Source organism: Gallus gallus, chromosome 10 (assembly GCF_016699485.2).
Source record: "Gallus gallus isolate bGalGal1 chromosome 10, bGalGal1.mat.broiler.GRCg7b, whole genome shotgun sequence".
NCBI lineage: Eukaryota > Metazoa > Chordata > Aves > Galliformes > Phasianidae > Gallus > Gallus gallus.
This window is the reverse complement of record NC_052541.1, coordinates 9,382,093-9,405,061: the sequence shown is the minus strand read 5'-3', so window position 1 is coordinate 9,405,061 and position 22,969 is coordinate 9,382,093. Positions and strand designations below refer to the sequence as shown.

General features: G+C 35.7%; 1 protein-coding gene across 1 annotated transcript in view; it reads right to left on the bottom strand.

Moving 5' to 3' along the window:
• SEMA6D (semaphorin 6D) overlaps positions 1-22,969 on the bottom strand; it is a 604,413-nt gene that overhangs the window by 538,113 nt on the left and 43,331 nt on the right. The window lies entirely within an intron of this gene.

Sequence of the window (22,969 nt, the reverse complement as noted above, 5' to 3'; positions counted from 1 at the left end):
CTCATAAAAGGATAACACTGCTTAACCCTAAGTGAAAAAAAAAAAAAAAATGCAATCTAACTTTTATTATCTGCAGGTTACATCAGAATATGAGCATGCCCAAGGGCATTGCACATGTAGGAAACCACATGAAACTATCTCCATGAACTGCACACTTCTGTTATAAACATCTAATCTCAGAATAGAAACATCAGCACAGAACTACCCATGCCCAACTCAAATTACAGAAAATTCTCTTAAATAATAATAATAATAAATGTTGGCTTTAGAAGATATTTCGCTAATAAAAAAGTGCAAACATAAATATTATTTTATGGCTAAAGGTTAGAAGGTCGTAGATAAAAAACAGGTAGCCCTAGTTACATTCAAATAATTCCAAACAAATGATAAAGAAAAAAAAAAAGCATGATTATACAATGTTTTGTGAATAATGAATTTCTTTCTAGACGATTCCATTCAGTATCTTTGATAAAGCAAATACTGAAATATTTTTATTACAAATAACTGCAAATATATTCTATGTTTTCTCTTAGAGAGTTTATTCACATAGATTCACTATCCCAGACAACTGTTATATCTAAAAGAAAAACCACACCAAACCTACACAAAACAACAGTCAGTAAGGACTGCATTGAGTGACAGTCCTCACTGAATCAAACAATATTTTCTAAGACATCTGACTTGTCAGTACAGCCATTTGCTATTAAAGTTCAAATATTTGAAAGAAGAAAAATGCAGCATTTTCACTGTTGCAGTCAGCATGGATGAACTCTAAATGACAAACATTAAATTATGAAACAATCAGTGATACAAACATGCTCGCTGTTCTCTGTTAACATCTTTCCAAAATCTTCTTCCACATGTGGAAAACATCACCAAAAGTTTTTGGCCATTTACAAAACCACTCCGACATGTTGGAAAATAATATAATAGGCAATGCTTTGTTTTAACCCTTTATTCTCCACTTAAAATGGTATTAAGGACACACTAAGATAACCGGAAAATCCAGTATGGAGACAGGATAAAACATATCTCCTTTTCTGAAATTTCCTCACGATGTAACAACTATTAAATCTGAGGAATTACATTTTACTGATATCTGGGACAGTGACAAAATCATTTCTACAAGCTTAGAATGATCTTTATATTTTTACAAAAACAAAGGAAAGAAAGGAGCACAAGTTATATGAAAGTTTTTTCCCCAGAGATTTGCACTGGTGTGTGGATATAAAGAATAAAAAATAGCACAGTTATAGACTAAGTATTTAATGACTTATATTAATCATGCCTGCATTCTAGGATGGGAATTAAGTTATAAAAACTACTTATTTATTGCTATAACAATACTGAACTATAACAGGATCCACACATTCCATCCCACATTCCCTCAACCACTTGCCAGATAATGGATTGACAAAATGGTCAAACAGTCACTTTCCATAAACTTTATTGTCCATGATAAGGTCATTTCAGTGGAGTGAAAGTCAGCCTACAGAATGTCTAAGCTAAATACAAGTATCAGATATAAAAGAGTGTAAAGCACAGTACTGCATTCACAAAGGCCAGATATCTAGGAGTGAACTCAATATTAGTTCCCTGTTTCAGAGAAGTCACAATAGGTTACAGTGTGTTCTATCTGCAGAACTGATCTCCAGAACTGCTGTTAAAAAAAAAAACCACACACACACCAAAAAACTTCCATCCACAGCTCCCTGTATACTCAGTAGATTAAACCTGCATTAGAAATATTACTAACGCCATTTTAGAAAAGCTATCTTGCTGAACAAGAAAAAGGCAATTATGAATCACGGTGCTATAAAAATCCTAAAATTCAAATAAAAGGATGTCTCCAGTATAAGCTTTTGTATGTCTGGAAAAATTGAAGTTCCACTGTTTTGAAAACTGGAGTAATTTTAATAGTAAGCTTAGCAATCTAAGAATCGTGCCGAGTTCCTCCCATACCATGTACAATTCTTCCTCAAAAGGTCCCTGATAACTAAGTTTGCTCTCTTGGATTTGAAGTGCATCAGTGACAGGAATACAATAATTCAGTCTGCAACAGACTAAGGAATATGAATCAGATCAGCACAACTTTTTCAAAACATTTTGAATATAAATTCTTAGACTCATATTCATGGTTAGGAGACTGATCTAGCATCTACAGTTACGAAGTTCCCACAAATATCCTGAGGTTGACTGAAGTCTTCTGACAACATGAACTTAACAATTACAGTTTAGAGAGAACATGTCTGTGAAAAATCAAGAACCACCAAGAGATTCTCTACAGTTTCTTTCTTGCTTTCCTTATTTGATGCTAGGAAAGATTAGTTAATCACCTAAGATGATCTTTGTTCAATCCACTTTGAATATTCTTACTTGTAAAATTTATTGACAATACGTATGAACTTCTATTTAGAATTTTAGTTTATCTTCTGAAGAATAATATGAAACCTCAACAAGAAGACAAGTTATACACAGTGGAGTAATGTAACTATGGACAGACTTCACTGCAAATGTCAAGTGTTCTCACATCTCTGCTTGCCAACTGAATGATAACAATAAGAAAGATGAAAAGAACAGCAAACTTTAACAAAAATCTATTGGAAGTACAAAAGTTAATAAATATACAACCACAAAGACAGAAAAAACTTTCATTCATAGAATATTATTCAATTAAGTCTGAAACAGTGCCTCAGCTGAAAATCCTATTTTCAGTAACGTACACCAGTGGAAAAACTCTGCCCATCTGTGCTGTATGTTTGTCTTGGCATCCACTCCTGAGAAAAAGGCTAGTAGAAAGAGCAGTATTTTATAATGTTAAAAGATTCTGAAGACTTCCTTTATGAAATTCTATGCACTAGAATGAGGTTCTGCAGGGTGGCAGAGTCTTTTGCACTCTCACTGAAAAGCCACATATTGTCCAACTTGCACACTTTGTGGCTTGTGCCCAGCCAATACTACTGGGGCTTCAGCTGCTGTACTGACCATTCTCTCTGTCAGCCCTCAACACGCTCCAGAGGCCTAAGAAAGTCATTCTTTGCAATTGCAGTTCAGAGCTAAATTGATGGCTAGGAACCTGGACAAGTCCAGAGGACTTTTCTGCCTTTTCAGTGTTCTCCTTGCTAAGTCCAAGCCATACAGAAGCAGCAGCAGCTCCCAGACTCAAACATACATAACAGGGACAACATCAAACCTTTCGGGAAATAGTCTGGAAGAAGGAGGCTACAGAGTGAAAAAGAGGCTGGAGAAGGGTGGGAACAGACAGACCAACACCTGGAACTCTTGGCTCAAATGAAAGAAGATGGAGAACAAATGGAACTAATCAGGAGCAAGTAGACTTGCTTAGCAGAGAGTCTACAGCAAAAACCAGAAGAGGTAAAGGTGAGACAAAGTGCTATTGAATAAATTGTAATCAGGATATCTGGTAGTAAGACTGGGGGAATGAAAGAGAGAAAAATGAAAATATGAAAGTCAAATAGTGTAGTCAGGTAAATAAACTAGGTCTGAGAACATAGATGAAATAAAATGCAGGTGAAAAAATTTGTTGTATGAAGACACAGATAGAATGCAAAATGCAATAAGAAGATGGTTTTGCTACTCCTGCAGTGTAATAACGTTCTGTAATGCTCAAGCTTCTACAATAATCTTTTTCTTCCTTTCTCTTATTTCCTATTGCATTCGTTATTTTCTTCCCCCTGAGGCAAGTTTTCCAAATCTTCTCTATCACTTTCCCTTTTGAGATTTTCCAAACCTTTGTCTGACATGGTTGCTCTAAGTCTTAGTAAATTCTAGGCTGTGGTGACTAATACTTGGTTATAAATTGTTTAGTTTATCCATGCCCAGATAAATAAAATAGTTCAGGGAATAATTTTATTGGAGCATTCTATCACAGCATGATTCCCTGAGAAAATGCCATTCAGTTGGTCTTCCACTACCCTTTTTTCTCTTTTGTCACCCTCTGTTAAAGTTCTTGCAATGAAGTTAAACTCAAAGTGCCATCTGGAATTTCATAAGAGCAGTTGTAGCCACATGTAATACAGCTGAACTTGTCATTTTAAATGAGACATAACTGCTCACTCAAAGAACATGCATTTTCCTCTGTGTGCTGTGTATTTAACATAAGAAATGAAGGAAAGCAAACACTAAACACAACTTCAAATCTAGTATCTATGCTCAATGGAGTACCAAGAGTACCCTTGATTCATCTCCCCACTGAAAGACAATTTCCAAAAACTCCTGAAATGTGTTGCTCCCCAACATAATTTTAATTAATAAATAACAAAGGCTAAACCCAAACAATATTTTGTAAAAAGGGAAAATACACCAACAATCGTGGTGTTTGCATTTTTTCCTCTTACCATTAAAGGAAACAGTTACCTGAGTATATTCTGAAGCCTTTAACTTTTTCTGACACAGTCAAATCATTAAAGAAAATAAAAACATTAAAAAAGTAGAATATTCAAATGAAAAAGAACTTAGCCTTCAAGAAACATTTGACTTTCTCAAGTGTGCATGAGGACAACATAGCTCATACAAGGCACTTCCAGGAACCCCTTTTTTTTTTTTTTTTATAGTTCAGTATTCATTGTGCACTAATTTTGCCTAACCCAAATACTATGTCTGCCTCACCTTAGGAGAAAAAAATGCAACTGCTTCTGCAGAGTCATTCTGAACAGAGAAGTTATTTTCAAACAGTACAGCATTTCCACTCAATGTTTACAATTACTTAATCATCGTGGCTGATATGGGTATAACAATATGTAATAAAGTAACTACATTTTTTATTGTTCTTGTTTCAGTAGATTAGTTAGAACTAAAGCAATTCCCAGATGAACGGTATCTTATACATTTAGTCAACTGTCACCAACTTTGGCATGTAATATCAGAGGACACTAATAAAAAATGGATGTTAAAAGTAATGACGAGTGCAGCACCTCGCCTGATAAATGTATAAATCCCTTGAAATTTTGTTCAAGGTCACACAAAACTCCAGTACAAAATTAGCCACAGAACTCTCATCTCCTAATTGTCAGCCTTGATAATCGCAACACAAGCATCCCCCTCAAAATCTAGAAGTGTCTCAAGTGCCAAATGTTCACAGGTGAATCAATGGGATTTCCTTAGGATTATTAGAATAAAGGATTCTGACGAGAAAATGTTCTTTGAACCATTAAAAAAAGCTTTCTTTAATATTTTCCTTCCACTCACTGCTTCTGGCTTGCATCAGAGTAGCTCTGACAGCTGCATTTCAATTTACAGATTTCAATATTGCCTTTGATAGGTGTTATGCTTTGTATTTGACTGGCTTATTTCAGCACTTTATCCTCCTAAAATTCTCTACTCAGCTGGATCTATTTTTCACTGTCAACGGTCTGAACAATATGATCACTTAATGTGAAAGAACCTATGATGCAGTATGAGAGAACGACATGTCACAGTGTCAAATTCCACAAGATTGTTCTGTATTACTTAAGTTGATGTGACTGAATCACAGCCTGGAAAACTTAATTTTGTTGGAACTCAGTACTAAGTTTTGGAAGACATTCCTTAATTGAAAAGTTCATTTCTAATGAAAGTATGAGGTGGCGAAAGGCTGGACTAGCAGACTAGATCATTTGAGTCTTATTAATAACATGAGTTCATTTTAATTCAGTGAAGCACATAATTGGCATCAAGCTTTTCAAGATCAGCGCTCTTCTCTGCGACTCAATCTCTAATATTGAAAGACTTTTCTGATGTTATGGTAGATGTTTTTATTATTTGCATTTTTAAATTAGGTTACTGTTAGATAGTTCTGTCTAATTATAAGCTTGCTGGTTTTATTAAGCCCAATGATGTCCACTGGCTAGTGACAAATCTTTATAAATCTAAACCTGAATTCTCTGTAATTACTCTGCAGTCATCGAGCACTACGGTACAGAGATGAATGGGTTCCCCTGAGATTACTCCACCTTGAACAACCAGAAGGGGGCACTGGGGTCAATTACTGTTTCAGTTGGTCCCACAACTGCTGCATGTAAATTAGTTTACTAGGAGCTCTGAAAGTACTTTAATAACATTTATTTCAATGCCTTTATCTCTGCAGTTCCAGCCATTCCTTATGTAGGACAATGAAATTCAGAAGTAAAATGGGCTGAACTCATTGGAAATGGTCCCAGTCATTTAGAATAGCAATCACTCCACTGCAAGTAAAGAACTTCATAATGCTTGCCATACAATGCTTTCATCCCTTTTATTGGGACACTTGTCTCCAGAAAAGATATGTTTGAAAAATAAGCCAACACAAAAAATATCGCAATATTCATCACTCAGGCATAAGTTCCATTCTATTGGACATGAGATCAATAAGGTTCTGAGTATTTTTATGTTCTTTATATTACCTATGTCATGATTTTCCAAATAATTAGGGATTTTTTTCAAATCTACAGACTGATTTATGTTCAGTTTTTCAAATGAATCTGTGATATTCAAAAGCATAAATATTATTTCCTGAGTCATTTGGAACTGACAGACTTTACCTCCAAATAATTGACAATTAATATTCTTTAGTTAACTGATTACCAATTAAATTCCTGTTTGCTATTTTACTTCAGTTGTTTGTTTGGGGGTTTTTTGCTCTTTTTTTTTTTTTTTATATGAGTTGAGAACCTGCAGGCTTATTTTTGTAATTTTATTTTAAAAGAAGTAAGGCTCACTACGGAGCTGAAGATAGAAACAATCTTAAACCACCAGTAGGTATGCTAAAGTTACTATCATGCATCTCTTCAAACAGGTTTACAGCCCTCATTACCTGAATCTTCTATTTTAAACAGAAGTAATGTATTGGAACAGCCTAACTATAAATGCTCTAAGGTCTTTATAGGAGATTTTCAGAGTCGTAAATGAGAATTAGCTACTCATGTAGCAATGGAAAACAAGGACTTCGGAATTTTCAGAAAGCCTCAACTTGTTATGCTTGAGAAACATGGCAAGATTTTTCTCATTTTATTAGGTTGAAAAAGTTGGTGAAGGTGGCAAGAAGAGACAAATATGGTGTGGTATGGTTGCTGCAAGTAATAGCTTCTGCTTTCAATGGTGCCAAAACTGAACAGTAATCCTCATGTCTGTATAGTATTATCTCAGCCCCTAATATAGCCTGATCCTCAAGTACAGCAACAGAACGTGAACTTGCAAGTCCAAAACCCTTTCTGAACATCATGTCACAAGAGCAGAAACTTAGATACCTTTCTATGCTGATTCTGTGAAGTCTAATGTGAGAAACTATCAACAGAAGACCTGACAGATCTTTCTCGAGATGAGAATTCAGACTGATTTAAATCCCATATATAATTATACTTTTCATTTACACACAATTATAAATAATTAAAAATATAGGATATTTTAGATTCAGTGGATGCCTTTCAAGAACCTGAAAAGTGAATATAGAAGGAGGTAGCAAAGAGACAATATGTTAGCACAAATCTCCTGGGTAATATTTTAGCCAGTATCTGATGTACTTGAATTTTGAAGTCATAACCAATCGCAATGCTTTAACTATAGCATGCTCACTTAACCCTTCAAGGAATTGCATGAGAAATTGAATACAAAATTTAAACCCCGTATCATTTACAGCATTTAGAGAACAGAGACACATTTCTTGTACCTGCACAGAAAGATCCACTCTGTGGAAACAATACTGCTCTGTTTCCTCAAATTCTTTCAAACATACAATTTAAAAAGAGCTGATGCTGTGTTTTCCTTCTAATGATTTAAAAAGTAACATTACATTTTTTCTACTGCGTTGCTTTCTTTCACCTGCTCTGCTAACAGTTACTGTCGTACCGCATGCTGCCTCGCTACTCAGTATGAAAATCAGAACTCCAGGGGAATTAAAAAAAAAAAAAAGAGCACCTCAAATGTTTTGATCTCAAGAGAATCAGCTTTGCTTCCTTATACAAGAATCTCAGCTCCACTAGGACTTGAGTCCTGCACTATCACCACTTTTTTTTAACGGTCTCTAGAACAGCATCCCTTCAATCTTTCATTTCAAAACCTTCCAGAATCTCATCAGACCCCATGGCAGCTGTTAAACACAAAGTACAATTTATGAAGTAATGTCAGCTGTGGGCCAGCTCCAGCAGCATGCAATGCAAATGGATCGATTCTGGCTTCCCACCAGCTCTTAAGCAGCAAAGTGAAAAATATTGTCATCAGCATCCCAAGCAGAAAAGTGCTTCCAGCTAAGGAGCTAGTCAGTCTTCACAGGATGAGCTGCTCTGGAGGTTAAGTCAGGAACTGCACAAGAACTATATAAACAGTATTTGGGATTTGTTTTCTCTCACCTGTCCACACACACAAAGGATAGCAACACGTCTAATCAAATCATTGCAGTGCACAAAAATTAATTCAATTCAAGACACCTCTGCCAGTCCATAGAGGCAAGCGCCAGTTGAAGCAAGTTGGCCAAAGAAAACGCAAAGGTCACAGATTAACATGCTTAAAGACCATGCTAAATAAATCACCTTTATTATGTATTTCCTTCATAAAAATGAATTATACTATCTCAAATGAGACAGAGCAATGGACATTGAGAAATGCATTGCCAACTGAAAGCATAGATAATAATCATTTTAAAGAGGAGGGCTTTGGGAGGTGTGGTAAGGAAATTTGTTCTGATTTTAGCTGCTACATAGAATAAGGTTATACTTTCTTGGGTTACCTGATCTATTCACCATTACTAGCCCCATTATTATTTCTCTCACATTTATGTCAATTTAAATACTGAAATCTATAATCAAGATTGTATTTCAATACTAAACAAGCAATTAGCAGCCAGACACTGACATTAAGCTGACATTTCATAAGGATTTTAAGATCCTCTGGATCCAAAGTTCAGCCTGGATATCCATTAACTGTGAACATTATTTTTTTCAAATAGTGCATTCTTTTCCAGCTAATTTGGTGATGAAATAATACAATTTGAAAGGACTAAACGTATTTTCAGAGGACTGTCCCCATCTCACGACAGGGCACAGAAACTCTACATCTCAGATTTTCAATAATTTTGTTACTGAGATAGAGATCTAAATTCAGCAGTTTTGTTCCTGTAAAGAAAGCAGCAGCCCCAAATTTAAGAATGATCTCCTCCAGCTGTCTGACTTTTGTACTCAGTTATCTAGTTTAAAAGTTAGCTCTAGAGACTCTACAGGTGGAAGTCCTACTTGTAGGCCAGTTGCTGTGAGAAGGAATTCCTTATTTACTCCTGATACAACCTTGATGTAGAGTATGATATCTAGGGCTGATGGATAAATTCAGATATAATAGGCATTACTCTTACAAACATTCAATTTTTATTACTTCTAATACGTGTGCATCAAAGAGGCTTAAAACATAGTCTGTCCTCAGAAGTGACACTCACTCCTATCTTAATCTTGTGCCCTGTCAGCTTTCCACCAGAGAATACAAAGCTTCTAGGCTGTTCTAGACCTGCATCTTTGCTCCAATTTTTGTGCCCCAGTCACATGTGAAACTTACATTCATATTCCATTGAAGCTCAGGAGCTCCTAGACTGCTTGCCAGCAGTATTCAGTTTAACCAAAGTCCTTACAAAAGTGCGTGCTTCTCAAATAATCCTTCCCTAACAAAACCAGATTAGGCACCAGACAAGTATACACTCATACCAGGAAAAATCATTGTATGGATGGCTGCAAGTTGCAATTTATATAAGTAAAATATCAAAATAAATTTTTCTAAGAACAAGTCCATACATCTAGGTTCTCTGGATGGACGCAGTACCATCCTCCTTAAGAATGCAAGGCGATAATGAAGCTCTATCAACAGGACAGAGTAGATCAATCCTTTGCTAGCAGACTAAGACATTGTCTACATACAGAAGCATTATTCAAATGTAGTAGTCGTATAGATGACAGCCAGAAAGGTGCCAAGGCCATTACTTCCAGACATTTTAATTAAACTACTAAATTACATGTTTGTCTTAGAAAGTTAAAATAAATAAACTGAAATAATAATAATAAAATATTTTCATATGAAAACATTATAGTTCATAATAGCAAAGTTCCCAGTTTCATGCTGTGCAATTGCAGGCAGTTCTGAGGTCAGACAGCATTAATCTTTCAGGTAGTCACATGATGAAACAGTCTTAATGTGATTACAGTATCCTATAATTAAGAATAAACTCAAGCAAAGATCCATCACATCTTTACAAGCATCTTCTTCCTTTTCCCACGTGGCCAAATGCTCTCAGTAAACAGACAGAACAAACCACATTCTGCAGCAGCCAAAACCTGGGAGTCGTGCAAGGACAGAAAAATGAGAGTGATATCTCATAGCAGTCGACAGCCCTTAGATCACTACCATTTTCCCACAGGTCCTGGCTCCAATATTTCTGCCATGGCTCTGAGCTGTTTGATGAAGATATTACCATTTACATTTTCAACATTATACAGGATTTAGCCACAGGAGTTAAGCAGCTAAATCCTGTTCCTGCAATGCCTAGAAGATTTAAATGGAAATGATTAATTATTAACTTTTAGCACCGTCTCCTGCAAAAAGACTTTAGAGGGCAGGTGACAGTCCTTCAGGCAATTACCCCTTAACACGTGTCCCTCAGTGCTTTATAATAAAAGGTTCACTGCAATGATTTTTCACAGGTGTAAGTTTTGGGGTTTTTTCTTTTTTTTCTTCTTATTGGAACATCCTTTGTCTAACTTTTATCGTATTTTTTTCCTCCTTTTGGATTGAAGTGATTATAATCTTCACCAAATTCTTTAGTTCTGATCATAATTAACAGTAATAGCCCAAGCTACAGTAAAGATGGCACTGGCATATAGGAAAAAAAAACAAAGATGCTTTTGTTCAGTTTTTTTCATTGTTGTTTGGTGGATGTTGAGAAATTATGTTTTTAAGTTTGTAGAAATTAAGTAACTCCTGGTGAACTAATAACTCCTATTTTTCTTTACTATCACTCTCCTCCACAAAATATGTCAAAATCAATTCCAGATTCTATGCAAAACTCTCCCCCTGCCAATAGCTACTAGTTGGACTAAGAAATTTAAGTAAGGCAGTGAGACTTAAGTAAGCAAACGTTTATCCTTTGCATATACCGACACAGCTTCTTACAGGGCATTCCGAAACCCTGATTACATACTTAAAGAATTAGCTACAAAATTCACACATGGCCAGAGAACTATGCTTCAAAATAGATGACAACACAGAAGCATGCTGTAAATTATGTTTTTAAAGATAAATATCCAAGTTCGTGAAATAAAATTAATAGAGTGATCTCTGCGAAAGAGCTCTTAGGCCAACTTCATGTAATTGTTATAAAAAAGATGGTCTTACTACCAAAAAAAGACTAATGTTTATGCTCACCATTAAGACCTCTGGTGTGTAACAGTAGCTCATGAGGCACGTCATCCAGCCTACAGCTGACAGGAGAAACCTGGAAAATGGAATGTGGAAACTGGCTCCATGAACTGGATGACAGTCTAGATACATAGAGCTTCACACTTTTTTGTTCTTGGCCATACGTTGGAATATTTCTGAACAGCAGAAACAGATATACGTGGTGGAAACCCCACTTATGACATGTTGCCCCACAATGACTTGTTGCAATGGTGCAAGACAGATATTACCTGCATGTACTGCCTGGGGTGAAAGCAAAGAAAACTTAGGCTAGAAAGGAAATGGATAATTTAGCTCAGGAAGGCAAACAGACAAAATAGTCAACTCAGAAATGAAGAGCATTTCTGCTCAGCAACACCCATGTGCTACCATCCTATCTTTATAGGAGAGGAGAACACTGTAAAAGATTCCCCAAAGCCTCAGTTCTAGCTGATGTTGATCATCCAGTCCATCGAGCTCAGTGACCCTTCAGGCTTGACTAAGCAATTCCATTATGAGACAGTTAGCTGGAGGCATAATGGTCTTGATGTTCACAAATTCTGTGACCTCTTTTAACACCACTCCAACTTCCTATAAATGGCAACTTTTTCTACATAATATGCTTAAAAGTTGACAAAGCTTCCAGTGTGAGAGATAATGTGGGCAGACATACTAACCAACTCTATGACTAATTCAGGCTCTTACTGAGAAAAAAAACCAAACAGTAACATTTATCTACATGTACAATATTATTGCTTGATTCAAACTTTAAATTCAGAAATGAGTGACTATTTCAGCATCCTAAAAGAAAGTGTTACCTGGACACTTGATCTGGGGTTTCTAGCCTAGAATTATTCCTTCAGATAAGTGATACTATAAAAAAATCTAAGAATTACTTGCAAGTGACAACCTCATTTGTGATGCTATAGGGTGTTACACAGAGAAACCATCCTTAGGATACGCTACATACAGAGAAATTTAAATAACAGTAGCAGTCTTCTAGAACAACAGTGCAGCCAGAAGCTCATGGAGAGCCACACAAACTGAAAGCAGGAACATGATATAAAACAAAATTATTTTTAAATCAAACCAATTAATAAAAAAAAAGGTCACAAACCTCAAAAGGAGAACAGTGGCTTTTAATTTTCACAGTAGTTCTCTACTTTTTTGCTCCATGCTGCCACAATAGCAATATCAGAGTGAATTCAGCAGTAATATCAGATAGATCAGGGAAGAGCACATAATAGAAAACAAAAAAAAAAAAAAGAAGGCTGTTTTAAGGCTTGTTTGCTGACCAACTCACTCAAAGTTTTGCAAAGTACAAGGACATGAAAGTAAAATACCATTATGAAGATGGCTTGTATTTATGTATAAATTATATAGTTATATATAATTTATACATATACAAATATATATATTCAGTTTAAACTGAACATATATTTCAGTAGGTATTGTTAAAATAATAATTATAGTATAGTGCAGATTACAAATCCAAGAATTCCAAATTCTTTCTTCACTACAGAATTGTATGTACGTTAGAAAAGACTCCAAGCAAAGTGTACAACAGAGGCTATCATAGACAGTCTACAAATCACCTCATTCTCACTACCATCCTGAAATCTACGCAATTGTCTGTATTACCTGTTCTTCTTACCTGCAAGACAAAAATACACCTGTGCAAACTGATGTTTAAGGAGGACTCCATACAGCAATTGTTCCTCATGACCTTTCTTGAAAAGATCTAATTTTCTGGAGAAATCATGACATTTGCTCAATTAAAGTCACCTACTCTCCACTGCATTGCCTATTTATATAAGAATCCTCTTTAGTACAACTAGAGGAAGACATGCGTGGAGAATTCTTCAGGACTGAAGTACCATTGCAGTGCAATAGGAAGAAATACATTTTACTTCAGTATGACTTTTCTCAGAACACACATTTACTCACAGCTAGCAGAAGACCTGAAGGGTGAAATGGATATCTTTGACCTCAGGAAGTATTGCCACAATATCAGTGGTAGAAAATGGAGTGTTATCTTGGATGAGGTGGAAAACAAAACTCAATTACTGCCTGGGGCAGTCCAACATGACATCTGTCTTGGAAAGCACTGCAGCTGCTCTTCTAATAGTTTGGAGACTGAAGTGGTTTCAGTCATTGCTGAAGTATACCCCTTTTAATCAGGGACCTCAAGCACAGATAGGACTGTGGTGTCATCACAGTTATCTGCAGCAGTGAGATGAAAGATTTGTCCAACATTTCTCAATGATGGCTGTTCCAGGAAGATTTTGGACCACGGACAATTAGAAAATATGAAAAAATGCATTAAGTCTGAAATTAACTTTCTTGGTAGGAAAGTGTTAACATCTGTTGCTTGCCAGGTGTTGTATATTCTTAACTGGCAAGTTCTGCATTGCATTTGGGAAAAAAAAAGTTAACTGCAGTATGTTGCATTCCACTGCAAATAGTATTGCTGCTGTAGCACTGAAACCAAATCACTGAACATTGCCAGAGGATAGACAAAAGTGATGAATTATTTTGCAGCAATAGCAGAAAGAGCTGGCTGATTAGTTTTACCTAATATTGTTGCATTGAGACAAAAAAAAAACAGCCAAATTACATCATTTCACTGACATCAACAGGAATTCAGCCCAGAAAATCATTAATGAAATATTCAAATGTACTGTGATACTTGAAAGTCTTACAAATTATTTCTACATAACATAATGATCTTTAAGGTTCATTACAATCCAAACCATTTTATGATTCTATAACCTGCTCATCTTCTCAGCCAAATTCTTTATCCAAGCTCTCTTTTTCTAGCAGTTCATGCACTGCAAAACCACTCTTCCATACCAAAAAGAACAACAACAATCCATGCATGAGAGGCTGCTATTCTTAGCCTATTGTGTTAACTATGCCAACATACTTTGCCTTTATCATCTGGCAAAGAGTCTCAGGAGGCTGATTCCACTTTCAATGAGGGTACCTCCTTCCTTAATTCAAATTAAAAGTGAACCACATTTGGACTTCGCTGTTCTCTAATGGAAGACATTCCTCGTGAACAGTACAGAAACTAAACACCATCACTGTTTTCCTCCCAGTCCTTCACAACCACTTCACATACTCAGCGGTCTGCAGAATGTTGCATGATGGTTAGGTTACAGGGGAACTATGACACCTCACTTAACAGATGGACTGGTTTCATCTCATTTCTTTGCAGGCTTCTAATCTGCTGTCTCATTTTGCTATAGCAGTTAGCTCTTAACACATAGAGGAATACTTCTGTGTGTGTTTGTCTAAGTGTCCACTGTAATTATGTCCCAATTCGGGCCTATTAGTAATACAGAAGATTAATGATACAACAAAGCTTGAAAGCTGACAGGGTTACATAAAAAACAGTAGCAGTCACAGTTTCTTTATGCTGATCAGGAAAATTTCAGTTACTGCCTCTCATGTTCTATGGTGCATTCCCACTAAAAATATGACTCTTAGATAAGAACATTCCGTGAACCTGTGTCCTCATCCTAGGCAATCCTATATTCTTTTTTTTTTTCATTTTTCTTCTGAATTGCTTGCTCTTCTTCAGCACTGATTGAATGACTGATTAATTGTAATTATTCTAGCATTACCTTTTCTGCTCACATTAGAGATGTCACTCATCATGGTAAGAAAGGAGAGAGAAGCAGTTCTTTCTTAGCTTGCCTTTCTGTTCTCATATACATAGAGCCTTTAAAGGCAGTAACGTCTGTATGGCAGTTACACTGGAATTTATCATGGTGAACTGTGAATGTCTCAAGGCAGATGAATCTTGTTACCACAGCAAGATTCACAGGATGCTGCGATGCTCCAAACACATGCCTTTCAGATAAAAACATGCAGAGTTTCCAACAAGAAAAGCTTGGCAATTCTACAATAAATGGGAAACTGTACTGACAAAATACATCTTCCCTGCCTGCCTAAAAATACTAGTTGCATTATGTAAAAACGAAGAAGAAAAAGCAGGCTTTTGTATTGTCTTTATTGACACACCCTCTTCCTCTACGCTGGCCTTTACTCCTAGCTGTGTTACAGTAAGCCCAAAGTCACAAATGACTGATGAAAAAAAAAAAGCAAATGTTTGCATCATCAACTTTTGATTTTTTTATTATTATTATTTGAATGACTTTAGTGAGGGCAGCTTTAAATACAAGTGACATTTAAGTAGAACATGGGTTCTTATCATACACTTTCACCATGCATGATCAGAATCTATGTTCTTCATGTTCTCAATGCATTCACGTAGAACAAATATTAATTCAATACAGAAGCCTAGAAGAGCAGGAAGAGAGGTTACTTAATCCTATCATAACTCAACGACAGAGAGACCAGCTGGTTTTATTTACCTGTATCACCTAGTTCTGCCCAGATTCTGGATGAAAGGCTAAGTCCGTCAGGCCTGCATTCTTGTCAGCTAACACTGCAAAGAACTGACTTTGAGGCCCCAGAAGACTCAATGCCACAGCCCTCAAAACTTCTTTACCCGCTGCATTCTCTTTTTTTTTTTTTTCCCCAGTCAGGAATTCAGAAATTGTGCTGCACTCACTTTGCATCTAATTTACATCTCAGACAAGGCTGTCATTCTAAAGTGAAAATGAGAAACGAAGGAAAAAAGAATGGCTGCGAGTACATCACCTAGAAACTACAAAGACAGCTGTTTTTAAATAGACAAATTCTTAAGAAACTAGGATGAATACTCTCTGCAAACTACTACCATCTCTAAAAACAACCTCAGGAAACAACTGAAATGTGAAATTTAGTGTGTAATGAGGGATGCTTTTTTCTTCACACTCTTTGGTCAAGCTTATCACGCAGTCCTGCTGTGTCTACAGTAGCATTGTCATTGTGGTAATAATGAACACTTTTGTTCATAAAAGCAACATGAAAAAGAAGAATGCTTTCATAACAAAGAATTTTGAATCATACTGCTCTCAAAATGTAAGTCATTGAAGGAAGAGTTAGAAATCTTTTAAGTACTTTTCCATTTGTCATTCTTTGGTCCTCTGAAAGACCTGTGCAGTATCAGTTATTCCTCTCCTCTCTTTCTACATCAAAGTCTCCCCTGAAGCACACTGCAGTAGCAGAACAGACACAGTGCAGACCAGTTAATCCCATTCTGTCTACTTATCTTCCCAAGCATCTTTTAAGACCAGAACAAGCACTGATTATGGCAATTCACAGACAAGGATTCTACAGAATCTTTAGCCAAAATGAGAGGAGTTGGGCCCATCTAAAAATATTCAAAGGATGGTGTTACTTAAGAAAAAAAATAGGTAGATCCCAGCATCAGGATAGAAATACTTTCATTTTTTTTGTCCAGTAAATGATATAGCAGGTCACAATGATGAGGGAGTCAGATCCTCACTTGGTGAGAATGGACTTCTAAGGTTGAACTGATTTGTATCAATCAAGGGCAATGTTTGCTTACAGTTGCTCTAACTTCATATAATTCAGAGCTTGATTCACTAATATTCAATGTACGTTGTAAAGTCCATCTTTTCTGTGAGCATTTGTGGCAGAGACGGATTGATACATCTCAAGAGGTTTGTGATTCAGGTTGTAAGGTAGATTTGTCTTGGTATTAACATATTAAATGATTATATGAATTGCATAAGTTTTCTATTGGTGTGTTATATTGTAAATAATATGAGGCTAGAAGCTGCCAAAGTATCAGAAAGCAATCAAAATCTATGCCAAATATGAGGAAAGCTCTAACACCGCTGATTCTATTCCCTGTTTATCCCTTAACACTATTTTCTCATCCATTTATGAACTAAATTTCATAATAGTACACATGCTTAAATTCATGCAATACATCAATTTATTATACACACTTATTCTCAAGACAATCTAGCAAACAAGAATTTTCTTTCAATAGGATGCCTTTATACTCAGATGGTGTCATGCACTCGTATTAAAAAAGGCATTTAAAAGAGTTTAACATTTTAACATAAAGTACGTACGTAGTAAAGTCTATTAATAGAGTAGATGAATTCCCATCTCAGCAAGGGAGGAACTAACTACTCCTTCATTTACGATGATGATCAGCTTGGACTTCAGGCAACTTTGGATACAGAAACAAATTCTTATTTGTAAAGCACTTAGTAGCTAGGATAAAATGACATTTAATTGTATCTGCCTTTGGTTCACAATCAATTCAACTTTAAGAAAGAAAAAAGTGAAAGATAGATTCTGTTAAGATGAATTTGTTTTATCATGTAATTTGAATAAAATAAAAAAATAAAATCTTTGTTAATTACAGGTTAAAATCAGGTCAAACAATGGTCATATCATGAATACGTCTATACTAAAGGACAGTGATGCCTTTTTAGGCAACCTACATCCTCCAGGCTCTTCCAAAATCGAAATGGTATCTACCACTTTCCTGCCAGGCCTAGTGATGTGCTTATATAAACTGTTCTGAATAAGGTTAAGATGCCATGTTAATTGATCATATTATATGATCAAATGAGGTAACTCATATTGTCAGAACATGGTCAAAAAGTGTGTCAATTCCATGACTCAAAGATACACAGACTTTTCAGCTGTGTATGACCATGCCATGAAAACCTGTATTTCAGAGGTTTTATGGAAAAGGATTTCAGGACAAGAGGATACTGGTAAGCAGTTAAGGAGAGGGATGGACTATTCAGTAAGATTTGGTTCAATCAATAAATCATCAGGCAGCCACTACCACACTAAAATTTTTTCAATACATACAATATATCACATGGTTGTCTATCTGAAATAAATAGAATATTTATATTAAAGTACATGGTGTTTCCTGTGCAGCTTATCTTACATATAGATCACAGATTAAAGCTATCTAAGTAGCTTTAAAATTCTGCTGCAGGCTATAGATGTATTCACCCTAGCCTCCCTTCAGAATCAATAGAAATCCAGTTAAAACTCAATGGAGTCTAGTGAGCAATTCATTTCACCCTAAAGTAAACATTTAGAGTAAATCAGATGAATCATTTTTTCAGCACATTTATAAACACAGAAACTGGCCTCACAGCCCCACGTTTGAAGAATTTACCTGGAACGTGGAGATCCGGGTTGAAGATTTTCATACAGGGCAAAAAGACGACAGTTTGATCCCACAGCCTGTGTGCCGGTATATTAATTGGAAAGCAAATGACTACCCTGCCCTGAGGTCTAGAGTTTTCCTCTGCTTTTCTGCAAAAACACCATTGTGGACTTTAAAAATAAAAGAAGATCAAAAAGTTTGAAATTAACATTTCCTAATGAGACTTCTGAAACAAACAAACAAAAAAATTCAACACCTTAATATCAAGGTAGAGATCTTAGAATAGAAAAGCAAAGGTTGAAACGGACTTCAGAGAAGATATCGTCCAAGCATTGAGATCTGTTCTTATGGGAACTTTCTCAAGCCACAGGATGGAAAGTGTGTTTTTAGCAGTCCCAGTGTTCTCATCACTTGAAAGCAACAGCTACATAAAGCTCAAATATATTCTCACAGCATTCATTTCAGTGAACCAAAGCTGGATTTAAAAAAATAGGAAAACTATTACTGAAATACCTTTGGAATACAGTGGAAAAAATAGTGTCTGAGGTTGAGGGCTTTTAGGGAGGCCTCTTCATATGGTTTTACTAAACAAAAAAAACACACTGAATTCAAACATCAACATAAAATGCATTAATTTCCATTTTTTTCCTAGCCCTTTCTCCAAAGTAAGTAGCAGTACATACCCAGAAGGAAACACCTGACAGCTTTTAATATTGTTTTTGTTTTGAACTGAAAGGAATAGCAGCACAATCCCACTTATTTTTTTCCTAATGTCATAAAATTAAAAAGTATTGGATATAACATCATTTGATCACACTTTTCACCCAAATAGCAATTGTTTAAGGCACTTCTAGCTGCAAATACAAAAATGACTGCTCTTCTTTAATTTGCCCCCCCCCTACAATGTACACACAAAGATGACAGACCAGTTTTTTATTTGGAAAAATATCAGAACAGCTCTAATTAGAAAAGACAGAAAAAGAGAGTGAAGTAGCAAAAACCCAAAAAGCAAGCTAGTAGCATTTCATGATGCTATTTAGAAAAAGAAAATACATGATTTCCAGTCTTCCATCATTAACATCATGGAATTAAAGACATCATTTAATATATGGCCATTTATCTCGATGAGATTTTATCCTATCTAAGCACGTAAACTCTTCTTGGTAAATATCAGCCTTATTTTACAAGTTGCATAGCACATGCATGGATACATCATAAATAAATAATATTATATTAATAAATTAGTATGGCAATAAATAAGTTATGTTCTAAATGACCCACTAGAAAAACATAGGTTCTGAGAGATTAACTTATGTTAAATTCAGATGTTTTCAATTCATTCCTTGTTCCATGCTGTCACAACAGTACTACACAGTTTCCATCTGCAATTTTACAAAATGTAAGATTTCAATCAACTATAAATATCACCCAGTTTTTCTGGATTTTCCCTATGGAATGATTTTAATATAAATAATAGTTTATAAGAAACAAAATAAAACAGACTAACTTGATGACATTGAAAATGAAATTTTAAACATTATGTAGTAATAGCCATTGGCTGCATCCATCTCATATCAAATGCTATCCACACAATGCTAGAAGTGAAGCATTCTTGGGTTCGAAGAAGGGGCACATGACATGACAGCAAAAGTGGGGAAAAAAATGTACAGAAAGTTATTTTGTCAACTAAATCATTTGATTCATATTCTTGGCATGGCATTACTTGAGTAGAACTCTACATACAGATATCTTCCACTGCTTGAAAATGGAAAAAGAATTAAGATCTTCATGCTAACGCTGGCAATGAACCCTTAAAAATCAGCTTAAGCACATGGTTCTGAAACATTTGCACGTGTCATTGTTTAAGAAAAAAACTACCTATGTGATGACCCAAACCAGAATGCTGTCCTACACAACAACCTTGTTATACATGAACAGAATTAGAAAATGCAGAGCTAACTAAAAATCTGGGTGGAGACTCAGAAAAGATTAATTCCAGGTCAGACTGCAGGTTTTACTGCTGAGTTTTCACAAACCCGAATGCAGAGTTATCACAAGTCCAGTTTGCTTAGATCACCCCCAAAAGCAGAGAAAGCTTCATTAGAAAAAGAGTATTCTCAACTCTTTGCAGTAAGACTTGAGGGCATACAAGATTCCCACAAACATTATTCACTGCATTTAAAAATGAAAACATTGGATACCTAGCAAAATCTCATACCATGCAACAAGATGCAAAAATAGTAGAAGCATCTGATTGTGCCTTATCTGTAATTACATTCCCATCTGTAATTACATTCCCATTGGTGTATAAAAGCAAACAAGTCTGAAGAGTTTTAGACGTAGGTTGAGTGTTCATTTTGCAGAGAATCGTAAGAAAACTTCGAAGGATTTTTACTTTCAAGCATTACTTTGCTTCACTGGAAGCATAACAGCAAGTACTTCAGCAATGTGAAAAGTACACACCTGGCCTGACAATTCTTCTTTGAAATAGCATGGAGGAACTTGCTTCTCTTATGAAACAGTGCTGAGAAAAGCAGAATAGCATTAATAGATGAAAGAGTGAAATGGATGAAAAGTTTAAAGCAAAGACAGGTAGAACAATGGCACAACTAGGAGAATTACACTGGTAGCAATTAGCAGGAGACAGGAAAGGAATCCCTTAATAGAATTATGTAGTCAAATCATCTTTTAGCAGAATTCTATGTTATTTCCTGTAGAATTAGTCAATCATTCTACCCAGCCTGTATATACAACTTTAGCACGAAGCAAGCAGCCAGAAGGGAAGATAGCATCAAGAAAGTAAACCAGTTCAAGAAAAAAAAAAAAAAAAAAAACACAAGATGGACTTACAAGTAGTGATTTTGGTGATTCATACTTTGGAAAGATAGCTAAAGAACTACAGACAGAACTGACACACGAGCCATCAGCTTTCCTGTCACCAACAGTTTTCTGTTAGTGAAATGCTAAACCCAGGCACTCCAGGGGCAACCTGATCTAATCAAATGGTAGGAACAAAACAAATAATATGCATAAAATACACAAACACATAAAGACTAGGAATTTTTTTTTTCTAAGATAAGTTTCCAGGAAGGAAAGTGGTGGCAAAAATGCTTGATACTTGAGATCCCCGTTTTCTCTAGTGTTTAACTGCTACTGCAGTAGCACAGTTACCACAAGAGTTACACACAAGAGTCTCTTGACTCACCAATGAAATTCCTGTAGAGTTAGGTTGTTTTTTTACTTAGCCTTGATTCCCTACAAACGTGCTGCACAGAAATAACAGCTGAGAATCTTATTATCCATCTACAGGCCTAAGATTTTGGATTTATTATTATTATTATTATTATTTAAGTTTATCACAGCAAACTGAGTCCTCATGGACTAGAAGAATTCTGCTTTCAAAAGGAAGGAGGATATAGGAAAGATTTTGATTCAGTCACAGTACATGATCAAAGGAAAGATGTATTTGTTTTTTGTTGACAAAGGGTACTGGATTTTGTAATGAATGTGAATGTAACAACATAAATATTGTACGCGCAACCCAAGTTAAAATGGAAACAGACAATGAATAACCTTGTGTATGTATACTGGTAAAGTTTTTTGGTTTTATGCTTTGTGCCATCAGATTTTTCTTCTTTATTTTTATGTTAGAAAAACGAGTTCCTCTAGCTCCAACTTCAGATGCTTTCCCAAGTCAAGAAAATACTTATTTCAATAGTACTGGCTCCATACAAAAATGAAGAATTTAAATTTAAATGTTCAAACCATGAAACTATGGTACTGGGGCTAGGTACAGAGTAACCCTTGGAATGGTTCATGTGAAAAAGAAAATCCTTAAGCCTGAATTCCCAGTTCTAGACTGAACAGACCTATCACCCTACCGACTGATACTGGATAGAGCAGCCCCAACTACACTGGAGTGCGATCCTCCTTGTCACGTTGACTTGTCATATCTAAATCACGTAAATTAAGAAAATTAAATGAGAAATGTAGCCTTACTTAGAATGGCATCATTTTGAGTACATAAGGTAATAAATGTGACATACTATTTCTGCCTTCACTCCATACCAATATTAACAACAAAGAGAGATACTTCACTGAAAATCAGTTCAATGCTAAGAATCAGACCAGCATACATCACACCAGGCAAAGCCTCTATAAATGTATACGTGTTTGGCATCAGTAAAATCCAAGCTGGAGGAAAAGGTTTTTTTGGGATCAATTTGGAAAAATACTAAAGCATCACCACTGGTGTATTACAGGAATTAGGAGCACGCATACTCAAATATGAATGGGTATCTTCATAAATTCTATCTCCTACAGTACACCATTTTCCTTTGTAATAAAAGTAATCAATGAATGTGACTGTGATCACACAAACGCCTAAGAAACAAAATCTATCAGGGAAGGAAAAAATCTGACTCAAAATGTCAATGTATTACAACATTCAGCTAGAATCAAAATGGATTTCAGGTTTTGTTATAAGCAAAATTTTAAATGCATCAATAACTTCTTTTGGAA